General features: G+C 43.5%; 1 protein-coding gene across 1 annotated transcript in view; it reads left to right on the top strand.

Moving 5' to 3' along the window:
- Nucleotides 1-1335: 1335 nt before the first annotated feature.
- LOC126981611 (uncharacterized) overlaps nucleotides 1336-9143 on the top strand; it is an 84257-nt gene continuing 76449 nt past the window's right edge. Inside the window, exon 1 of the mRNA XM_050833050.1 lies at nucleotides 1336-1499. The gene's annotated coding sequence lies outside the window, so the exon portion shown is untranslated. The remainder of the gene's footprint in view (nucleotides 1500-9143) is intronic.

Here is a 9143-nt window from a genome sequence, read left to right as displayed (position 1 = left end):
CATATATATATATATATATATATATATATATATATATATGTATATATATATATATATATATATATATATATATATATATATATATATATATATATTTATATATATATATATATATATATATATATATATATATATATTTCAAGTACACTTTGCAAATTTAGACAGTGATGTTAATTATGGATTAATAAGTAAATATTTCTTTAACTTTAATTTAAAATGGAATACGTTAATCGTGTATTTTATGTCAGGAGGTAGCTGATTATCAATGTTAGGGCCGTCTACACTTATCGCTGTGGCTCCCGAGTCAGTATTAGTTTTAGGGACAAATAGGTGTTGCTTTTGTCTTGTGCTGCTATGCATCATACTGTTAACAGTTGGGAGAGTTAAGAAGTCTAGGTAGTGGTGGGTGACTTGTTTAAAAAATATAGCTGCTCTGTTCAAGGTAATTTGTTCCTTTATATTTAGCCATTGAAGTTCCTTTAGTATTGGTGTGACGTGATCGTACTTCCTGGCGCTGCCATCTGCAACTTTAGCTGCAAAGTTCTGCAACCTCTGACCCTTCTTCATTAGTGAATTATTTGTGGAGCCCCAGATTATGTTGCAGTAGTTTAGAATACTTAAAACTAGATATTGTATGACGGCGAAACGGGTGGATTTATCAAAGTAATTTTTAACTCTATTTAAGCAGAATATGGCAGCCATGACCCTTTTTGTTGTCTGACTGATGTGTTTGTCGAAAACCATAAACTGATCCAGGAAAATAGTGATTTTTAACATGGGTGGAGGGTTGGATTATACTATCTTCAAATTGGATGGTGATGTTGCTCGATATTTTTTATATAATCTGACGTGTTCCTATAAATATGCAATGTGTCTTTTTGGTGTTTAGCATTAGATCATTTTATTGAAAATATTTCTTTGCTTTCCGAAGAGTCTTAACTTTTGGTGATTAGATTTCCCAGTTCGCTTAATTTGCCACTGTGAAGGAACTGGGTATCGTCAGCGTATTGTATTAGTAGTCATTTCTTTATATGAACAGACATATCATTGATAAAAATGTTTAATATGATAGGTCCTAAAACAGACCCCTGATGGACGCCATAAGTAACTTTGGCTATGGAGGAAACAGTGTTATTAATGCGGACGGATTGTGTTCTTTCACTGAGGTAAATGAGAGAGAGAGAGAGAGAGAGAGAGAGAGAGAGAGAGAGAGAGAGAGAGAGAGAGAGAGAGAGAGAGAGAGAGAGAGAGAGAGAGAGAAATATTTCTCAACCTCGGAGAAAAAATAAAGAAAAAACAAACAAAAATTGTATAAAACACGTTATCTTTCCAGGGAGAGGAGGTGCAGCAGGGCCGGCGCGGTGCGGGAGTTGTGCTGCTGACCGGGAACTCACTTGTGCTGCAGAAAGTCGGCAGAGGCAGTGGTGGTCTCTACTCGTGCAGCGCCGAAAACATACGAGGCAACGAAACGAGCAACGTCATCCGTCTCCATGTGATTTGTAAGTGTTTAAGTAGTTGTATGCGTGTGTGTATTTTTTATTTTTTATTTTTTATTTTTTTTACAGCAAAGGAAGCAGCTCAAGGACAATAAACAGAAAGTGTAGGAAAAAAGCCCGCTGATCGCACGGGTGGAGAGGTGTCTTGATTGTCTCCTCTTACTGATGAAGGAAGGCTGTTCCAGAGTTTAACAGTGTAAGGGACGAAAAAATGAAGATGCTGGTTAACTCTTGCATAAAGGGTTTGGCCAGTGTAGGGATGAGCTAGAGTAGAAAGTCGAGTGCATCGGGATCGCGAGAGGGGGGGAGGCATGAAGTTAGCAAGTATAAAAGAGCAGTCAGCATGAAAATATTGATTGAAATTAGAAAGAGGCAACATGGCGGCGGAATTTAGGAGGTAGAAGACTGTCAATAAGTGGAGGGGAGCTGATGAGACGAAAATGCAGACATGCACGCGTACAGATATACATGCTTACTGTTACACACACACACACACACACACACACAATCACACACACACACACACACACACACACACACACACACACACACACACACACACACACACACACACATCCTTGAGGATAAATAAGGAAAGGTTTGTCAGGAATTTCGCCATTGTAATGCAAATGACATTAACCTGCTTACCGATCACTGAATATGCTCCTCTCCAAGCCTCCCTCTCAGGTAAGCCCTATTCGAACAGCAGATGGTTGCCTCCTGTTAGCTATGGATGGGCAGTGGACTTGCTGGTCCGAGTACTTCGAGTAGTTGCACATGGGGGATCTTCCACGTGGGCAGCCTCCAGCTGCTGGGATGCAAATGGCGGATGCTGATCTACTCATTGATGAAACTTTGCCCTCTCCTGAAGAGGCCAGCGAGGCTGGCAAGAGCTAGCAAGCTTGAGGGGTCGAAAGGTAGCTGGTATTTGTAACGTCTGTGCGGATCTGCTCGAAGCTGGAGTTTTTGCCATGATCTGTAACTTAGATGCGGCCTTGACTACCGTATTGCAATCTGGAGCCATTCCCACTGACTGGAGGTAAAGCTAGTCATCCATATCTGCAGAGGGAAAGGGGACCGCCAGGACTGGCACAACTACTGAACTATTACTTTGCTTAGTGCGCGAGGCAAGGTGCTTGTCCATCTCTTCCACATCTGGAATCACAATCAGGTACTTTAGCTACAAATATCTGAGCAGTCCATATTCATGCCTGGTAAGTCGACATCTGACTGTATCCTAGCTCTCTGAGTACTGTTGGAACAGCGACGGGAGCTTCGATATGGGATGCTTGCAGCTCTCAAGAAGGTGTTTGACAGACATGTTTGACAGACACTCTGGTTACTTCTGATACTCAGCTGATTGTTTGCTTTCCTTTCTCGTTTCGTCTTCCTTTTGCGCGCGCATCGTTGATTGGTAGCTGCCTGCTGTCGTATCATGCTTGGTAAAGCCTGTAGATCTTCTTCAGCTTGAACGATGAGCTTTGGCCTGGAGTCTTTAATGTACAACTCCACCTTTCTAGGGAGGCGCCGTTTATCTGTACACATATCCGAGACTTCTGTGTTTTCTTCCACGGTGTTTCTTCTAAATGTTTCTCCATGTTCTCGTAATTGTGTTTTTGGAGTTCCAGTAGCCATGTGGAATGTAGGGCGCCGAGACAGTTTCATTGTCATCATCACGATATGCGAGGATTGGACGACTTCACAGTTCCATCTAGCACGTGAACCTCTATATACGAGACCACTCCCTTTGATATCTCTGAAATCATTATGATTTCAGGGATATCGAAGGGAGTGGTTGAGTCGAAATGGTATTCACGATCGGTGATGTAATTGATGGTGCTGTCCACAGGAACGTCAGCAAAAGCGACTCGACAACGAGTGAGGCAATTTATCATCTTCAATTGCTGGTCTTGAGGATGTAGAGGTAATCTGATGGGGCTTGTAGGCTGTAGGCAGAAGGTATGTATGGGGTAAGGGGGGACACACCCGCTTCGCTAGTTTATAGGTCGAGGTCGATATTTGTACTATAATGGGCCGGAGTTTGGTGCCTGGTTAATGGATGTTTACGTTACCGTAATAGTAATCCATGCTGAATTCGTCGGACAGTTTTCAAGCTAGATGTTATTACTAGCACAGTTTTTCTTAGCTTCAAATTTGTTTACTATAATTTATTGAAGGTATGCATCGGGTCCTTGGTGATTCTTTTGAATTTGCTGAAATATTTTAGTATGTCACTGATCTTCTGGAGGAATTCGGAAGTATCCATGCTGACATGTGGCAGCTTTGACTGTTTTCCTAATGGTGATTGTTGGCGTTAAACTTTTACCGTGGTTTACATCTCGTCTGCCACCGGTGGAAATTAAGCGATATACCGGGCCTAAAGAGGGGATTGATGAGGCGTATCTCATACATCCTAACAACGCGTGGTCACATTCCTTCGCAGGGGACATGTGCGATTTTTAGTTCGTTTTTTCTTCACAAAAAGCGTGAAGCGGCAGCGCCTGGACAAGACTGGACAGATCTACCAGAAGGGGGCAGGGATTGTCGAAGCTTCCAATGAAGTCGCTCTCCCGATGGCCAAAAACATGAAGGCGCGCCATTACAGTCTCTCGTCGTGCCAGCTGCAAAGATATTTGTCAGGCACGTGACTGGCGAAGAGGCGGTGGCGAAGTTGGGGAGTATGTTCCTCTCTAACAACACTACCGTGCCGTATCGAAAAAAATGTCGGTCGACATTGCCGACCAAGTGATTGCGGGAGTGAAAGCCTCCAAGTCTGGGTTTGCCATTCAACTCGACAAATCGATGGACGTCACAAACTTCTGTCAAATACTTGTCTACGTCCGCTTCACACAAAATGATGCAGTAAGGACTGAGCTACTGCTGACCAAGGAGCTGTCCAGTACAACGAAAGGAGAGAATGTTTTCAACGTTATAGACAATTCCCTCAAGCAGAATGAGCTGGATTGGGGAAAGTTGGTCGGATTTTTTTTTTTTTTTTTTTTTTTTTTTACAGCAAAGGAGACAGCTCAAGGGCACAAAAAAGTAAACATTAATAAAAAAAAAAACCCCGCTACTCGCTGCTCCTAAAAAGAATCCAAAGAGGTGGCCGAAAGATAAGTCAGTTTCGGGAGGAGAGGTGTCCTGATACCCTCCTCTTGAAAGAGTTCAAGTCGTAGGCAGGAGGAAATACAGATGAAGGGAGATTGTTCCAGAGTTTACCAGCGTGAGGGATGAAAGAGTGAAGATGCTGGTTAACTCTTGCATAAGGGGTTTGGACAGGATAGGGATGAGCATGAGTAGAAAGTCGAGTGCAGCGGGGCCGCGGGAGGGGGGGAGGCATGCAGTTAGCAAGTTCAGAAGAGCAGTCAGCGTGGAAATATCGATAGAAGATAGAAAGAGAGGCAACATTGCGGCGGAATTTAAGAGGTAGAAGACTATCAGTATGAGGAGGAGAGCTGATGAGACGAAGAGCCTTTGCCTCCACTCTGTCCAGAAGAGCTGTGGTGGAGCCCCACATGAGATGCATACTCCATACGAGGGCGGACAAGGCCCTGTATATGGACAGCAACTGTGCAGGGAGAAGAACTGGCGGAGACGGTACAGAACGCCCAGCCTCGAGGAAGCTGATTTAGTAAGAGATGAGATATGAAGTTTCCAGTTGAGATTTTGAGTTAAGGATAGACCGAGGATGTTTAGTGTTGAGGAAGGTGATAGCTGGGTGTTGTCAAAGAATAGGGATAGTTGTTTGGAAGATTGTGTCGAGTGGATAGGTGGAGAAACTGTGTTTTGAGGCGTTGAAGGACACCAGGTTCTTCTTGCCCCAATCGGAATAATAGTAAGGTCTGAGGCTAAGCGTTCTGCAGCCTCCAGCCTTGAGTCGTTAAGTTCCTGAAGGGTGGGTCTTCTATTAAAGAAGTTTAATAATGCAGAGTGGAATCATCGGCGTAGGAATGGATAGGACAGTTCGTTTTGTAAAGAAGATCATAAATGAACTACAGAAATAGAGTTGGAGATATGACAGAACCCTTTGTGACACCACTGTTAATAGATTTAGGGAAGAACAGTGACCGTCTACCACGGCAGAAATAGAACAGTCAGAAAGGAAACTGGAGATAAAGGTACAGAGAAGGATAGAAACCGTAGGAGGTAGTTTAGAAAGCAAGATTTGTGCCAGACCCTATCAAAAGCTTTTGATATGTCCTGCGCAATAGCAAAAGTTTCACCGAAACAGCTAAGAGAGGATGACCAAGAGTCAGTTAAGAAGGCTAGGAGATCACCAGTAGAACGCCACTTGCGGAACCCATACTGGCGATCAGATAGAAGGTCAGAAGTGGAAAGGTGCTTTTGAATCTTACGGTTAAGGATTGATTCAAAAGCTTTAGATAGACAAGAAAGTAAAGCAATAGGACGGTAGTGTGAGGGATTGGGCGGTCACCCTTCTTAAGTACAGGCTGTGTGAAGGCATACTTCCAGCAAGAAGGAAAGGTAGATGTTGACAGGCAGAGGCGAAAGAGTTTGACCAGGCAGGGTGACAGCACGGAGGCACAGTTTTTAAGGACAATAGGAGGCACTCCATCAGGTCCATAAGCCTTCTGAGGATTGAGGCCAGAGAGGGCATAGAAAACATCATTTTGAAGAATTTTTATAACAGGCATAAAGGAGTCAGAGGGGGATGAGTAGGAGGAATATGCCCAGAATCGTCCAGAGTGGAGTTTTAGAAAAAGTTTGAGAAGAGTTCAGCCTTAGAGATAGATGAGACGGCAGTGTTGCCGTCAGGACTGAGAGTGGAGGGAAAGATGAAGAAGTGAAGTTGGAGGAGATGTTTTTGGCTAGATGCCAGAAGTCACAAGAAGAGTTAGAGAAAGCAAGGTTTTGGCATTTTCTATGAATGAAAGAATTTTTTGTTAGTCGGAGAATAGATTTGGCACGATTTCGGGCAGAAATGTAAAGTTCATAATTAGCATTAGTTTGAAGGCTCTGGTATCTTGTGTGAGCTACCTCTCTATCATTGACAGCACGAGAACAAGCGTGATTAAACCAAGGCTTTTAGCGTGAGGAGTAGAAAGAACGAGGAATGTATGCCTCCATTCCAGAGACAATCACCTCTGTGATGCGCTGAGCACACACAGAGGTCTCTATCCTGGAAGCAATAATCATTCCACGGGAAATCGGAAAGTACATCCTCAGGTCGTCCCACCGAGCTGAAGCAAAATGCCAGAAGCATCGCCTCTTCGGTGGGTCCAGAGGATGTACAGGAGCGATAGGACAGGATGCAGAAATAAGATTGTGATCGGAGGAGCCCAACGGAGAGAACAGTTTGACAGAATAAGCAGAAGGGTTTGAGGTAAGGAAGAGGTCTAGAATGTTGGGCCGATCTCCAAGACGGTCAGGAATACGTGTAGGGTGCTGGACCAACTGCTCTAGGTCGTTGAGGATAGCAAAGTTGTAGGCTTGTTCACCAGGATGGTCAGTGAAAGAGGATGAAAGCCAAAGCTGGTGGTGAACATTGAAATCTCCTAGGATGGAGATTTCAGCGAAGGGAGAGTGGGTCAAGATGTGCTCCACTTTAGAATTCAAATAGTCAAAGAATTTTACATAGTTGGTAGAGTTAGGTGAGAGATAAACAGCACAGATGTATTTAGTAATAGAATGACAGTGAAGTCTTAACCAGATGGTGGAAAATTCAGAAGAGTCAAGGTCGTGGGCACGAGAGCAAGTGATGTCGTTGCGCACGTAGGCGCAACATCCAGCTTTGGATTGAAATTTAGGATAGAGATAGTAGGAGGGAACAGAGTATGCACGACAGATGTTAGTGAGTAGTCGCGGTTGTGATCGGATGTGTATTGCGTCTTGCTCCACGCGAAAAGTGCTTTGTACACATGGCTGTCAGGGCCAAGGGCGTGAGGGATTTGTGTTAGGTTTGTAAGGATTTCACAGGCGAGAAATGGATTGGATGCTGTTTGTGCCCTTAATGGTGTCATGTGAAGTGTGCTCATTTGTCTGGAATTAAGCAGGATAATATACCTAAAATTAATTGGATTTGCACCCCATGCCTTCATAAAGCGTCTCTGGCTACATAAATTGTGGAGAAATTGGATGAATTCAAGCAAGATGAAGTTGAATCAAGGGCTGGGAAGGTGCAGGAGGGCCTGGGGTCAGTTGCTGACGCCATTCGAGCCGACCAAGGACTTAGTTGGGCTGAGGTGGCGAAGAGAGACAGGAAAGTCAAGAAGAATCTCCTAGTTGTGAAAGCTTCTACCAAGGAAAAGAAGGCAACAGATATGAAGGATGAAGTCTCCTAGGCATTGAATGGCATTCAAATAACTGATTCAAGATTCACAAATGGAGGTAATATTGTCATGAACTTTGATAATGAGAACACAAGGACTGAGGCTGCTCAAAAATTGGAGTCTGTTGAGCAAATTAGTACCAAGAGTGTTGGAAAGATGAAACCAAAGATCATGATAGGTAATGTGCATAAAGAGGAGACCAAAGAAAAATAATGGAGACCATCTTAGACCACAATGAGTTCTTACGCACAATTCAGGGTGTTGAGAATAAGATTGAGCTGATTTTTAGTAAGCCTGCAGCTGGCGGCACGATGCACTACATTTTGAGGTGTGACCTGACTGTGAGAGAGCTGATTTCCAAGAATCATGACAAGTTGAAATTAGAATGAGGAATATACACGGTGAGAGACATATACCATGCAATTATATATTATCATTGTCAGAGATATGGCCATCTTGAGGCCAACTGTACTGCCAAGACCAATGAGAAGCCCAAAAATGTTTCAAATGCGCTGGCGATCACAAATCAAAGGAGTGCGCCATGGCTGAGAAAAAATGCATAAATTGTGTGAGGTACAAGAAGCCTGAAATCAACCACTCAGCGAATGACCAGTGTTGTGTAGTTCTTCAAACCAAAATTGAGAGAATTCGTAACATAAACGAGCATGGCTATTAATTAGTGTTTATACTAAAAGATAAATTGTGTGTTAAATGTTCAGTGAGTTGGAAATAATTTAATGCCCAAACATGGCCAAATGACTATGATAATGCCAAGTCTTATTAAAAGGACATCAATAGGCTATTCATGAAAGCAATCAAGACTCACTCACTCACTATGACGTCGTGAATAAGTGTATCGAGGATTATTATCGATGCAAACATCGTATTTGTTGACAGCCCTCGCAGAGCGCTGCACTAGCAGTGGAGCGGGGCCTGAAACCTCATCAACGGTAAACGGTAAAACGGTAGTTGGAGCTCCGTCTGCGCTCGGTCGAAAGTCTGGGTTTCAAGCCCATGTGAAAACTGTCACCAAACGCCACCGTTGTCCATTGTTCCTTATACACAGATTCGCCCTTTGTGCTAAGATGCTCCCTTCGATGTTGTTATGATGCTTGAACCGAGTTAGCAGAGTCGTGAATTTCGTCAAAACGTCCACCCTGAATAGTCGGCTATTGAAGCTGCTCTGTGAAGATCTCGGCTCCGACCACACCTGTTTCCTCTACCACACAGAGGTGCGCTGGCTCTCCCGAGGGAATACAACGATGCGTCTCTTTGAACTGAGGATGAACTCCTCGTGTACTTCATGGAGAAAGAATACGATTTTCAAAAATATCAGAGGGACAAGGAGTTTATCTCA

The sequence above is a fragment of the Eriocheir sinensis genome, chromosome 48 (genome assembly GCF_024679095.1).
Source record: "Eriocheir sinensis breed Jianghai 21 chromosome 48, ASM2467909v1, whole genome shotgun sequence".
NCBI lineage: Eukaryota > Metazoa > Arthropoda > Malacostraca > Decapoda > Varunidae > Eriocheir > Eriocheir sinensis.
This window is presented reverse-complemented; position numbering and strand designations above follow the sequence as displayed.